This window comes from Hipposideros armiger, unplaced genomic scaffold (assembly GCF_001890085.2).
Source record: "Hipposideros armiger isolate ML-2016 unplaced genomic scaffold, ASM189008v1 scaffold_501, whole genome shotgun sequence".
Lineage (NCBI taxonomy): Eukaryota > Metazoa > Chordata > Mammalia > Chiroptera > Hipposideridae > Hipposideros > Hipposideros armiger.
The window spans coordinates 1,343,807-1,346,623 of record NW_017731851.1 but is presented as its reverse complement, the minus strand read 5'-3'; the positions used below and the strand labels follow the sequence as shown (position 1 = coordinate 1,346,623).

The 2,817-nt window shown below is 31.2% G+C and overlaps 1 protein-coding gene across 1 annotated transcript in view; it reads left to right on the top strand.

Annotated features, from left to right (window-relative positions):
- The window catches only part of ARHGAP29 (Rho GTPase activating protein 29), a 76,152-nt gene that overhangs the window by 53,449 nt on the left and 19,886 nt on the right, over nucleotides 1-2,817 (top strand). The window lies entirely within an intron of this gene.

Here is a 2,817-nt window from a genome sequence, read left to right as displayed (position 1 = left end):
ATTTCACAAGTTTAAACACATGTATAAATTTGCATAACATCCACCACCACCACCACGATCAGGATTCAGAACAATTTCATTCATTACTCAAAAAAAATTTCTTCATGCTGCTCCTTTGTCGTCAGACTCTGCATCCGCCCCTAACAAATATTGATATGTTTTCCATCTTTATAGTTTGGTCTTTTCCAGAGTGTCATATAAATGAAATCGCATAGTATGTAAGTTTTGGAGACTGGCTTCTTTTACTTAGGCATAATGCCTTTGAGACTCCTCAATGTTATGCATGAGTCAATAGTTTTAGCTGTAGAGGGCGCAGCGTCACTGGCCTGCATGTGGGATTTGAACCGGGGCCCTGCTGCTTAGAGCTGGCGTCCCAAGCCAACTCTTAACCAATGCGTCACTTAGCCGTCCCTATTTAAGATCCTTTGACTTTCCATAAAAATGTTAGCATCAGCTTGTCTATATCTACAAAAAACCCTGGTAACATTTTGATTGGGATTATATTAAATCTTAGATCACATTGGGAAGAATTGACTGTATACGAGTATGTAGAATCTTAACTATATATAGAGTTGTCTGATCCATGAACATAGTATGTGTCCCTGTTTATTTATGTATTTGATTTTTTTATCAGCATTTTATAGTTTTCAACGTATAAGTCTTTTACATGTTTTGTTAGATTTAAACCTATGTATATATGTGTTTATTTTGGAGGCTATTGTGAATGTGACTGATTGATTAATAGATAGAGCTATATATGCACATATAATTAAAATGAAATATGAGATATATATACACACATATGCAGTTTTACTTCCTCCTTTCCAATTTATATTTCTTTTATTTATTTTTCTGATTGCACTGGCTAGGACTTGCAGTTTATTATTGAATAAGAGTGGTGAGAAAAGACATCCTTGCCTTACTTATTCTTGATCTTAGGAAAAAAGCACTTAGTTTTTCAACATTAGATATGATGATAGCTGTAGATTTTTTGAAAATATCCTTTATCAGGTTCAGGAATTTCTCCTTTTTCTGGTTTGCTGAGAGTTTTATCATGAAGTTGTTGGATTTTGTCAAATGCTTTTTTGTATCATTTGATGGAGTAATGTAGTTTTTCTTTTTTAGTCTGTTAATATGCCAGATTATGTTGATATTTGAATATTGATTTAGACTTGCATATCTGGCATAAGCCTCTCTTGGTTGTGATGCATTGCTGCTTTTATATATTGGTATCAGGGTAATTCTAGCCTGATAAATTGAGTTGGGAAGTGTTCCTTGCTATTGTATTTTCTGGAAGGGATTGTTTAGAATTGATGTTATTTCTTTAAATGTTTAGTGGAATTTCCCTGGTGAAAGAATTTGGGCTTAGTGTTCATTTTCAGAAGATTTTTCACTATGTATTTAATTTCTTTGATAGAGGCCTAATTGAGCTAATTATTCTTTTGGGGGTGAATTTTTGGTAGTTTGTGGCTTTCATGGACTTGGTCCCATTCATCTAAGTTGTTGAATTTATGTGCACAGAGTTGTTCATGGCATTCTCTTATCCTTTTAATGTCTCAGTGGGCTGTGGTGATAGTCTCGCTTTCATCCCTGATATTGGTAATTTATGCCTTATCTCTCTTTTCCTCTGTCACTGGTTAACCTGGCGAGAGGTTTATAAATTACATTTTTTCAAAGAAACAGCTTTTAATTTCATTAGTTTTTCTCTTTTAAAAAAATATTTATTTCTGCTTGCTTTGGGTTTATTTTGCTTTTGTTTTTAGTTACTTAAAGATGGAAGCTTTGATTGTTTATCAAGACCTTCCTGCTATTTTAATAACATGTTTAATGATTTAAATTTCCCTCTAAGTGCTGCTTATCTACATCCCACAAATTTTGAATTATGTATTTCCATTTTTGTTCAGTTCAAAATATTTTCTAATTTCCCTTGATACTTTATCTTTGACCTGTGGATAATGTAGAAGTTTGTTGTTTAATTTTCAAGTATTTGAGGATTTTCTGGACATCTTCCTGATACTGAGTTCTAGTTTAATTCTGTTATAGTAAGAGAAATACTCTGTATGGTTTCAATTGTCTTAAATTTGTTATGGTTTGTTTATAAGCCAGGATATGGTGTATCTTGTTGAATGTTCCATGTATGCACTTGAAGAGAATGTGTATTTTGCTGTTGTTGGCTGGAGTGTTCTGTAAATGTCAATTAGTTCCTGTCAGTTTATGGTGTTATTTTTTCTATGTCCTTGATGATTTACTTTTTACTTGTATCACTGAGAAAGGAATTTTGAAGTCTCCAACATATAGTTGTAGTTCTGTCAGTTTTTGCTTTAGGTGTTTTGAAACTGTCAGTTGCTTATACATTAATGATTTTTATATATTCATGGTGAATTGATCTTTTTATCCTTACAAAATGTCTCTCTTCATTCTGGTTATTTTCCTTACATTTTAGTCTGCTTTATTTAGTATTGATATAACTATTTCAGTTTTCTTTTATTTTTAGCATGGTATACCTCTTTCCATTTTTTAACTTTTAACTTTATCATTATATTTAAAATAAATTTCTTTATAGCATATAGTTAGTTTGATTTTAAAAAAATCCGTTTTGACAGTCTGTCTTTCAAGGAAATGTTTAAACCATTTATACTTGATATAAATATATGCTCTGGTTTAGATCTATATTATTGGTTTTATGTTTATACCTTCCATTTCTCTTCATCTGTTTGCCTTTAGCTGCCTTATTTTGGATAAATTGGTAATTTTTTTGAATTACATTTTAATTTATCCATTTAATTTAGTATAGATTTAATTTAATCTACTTTATTT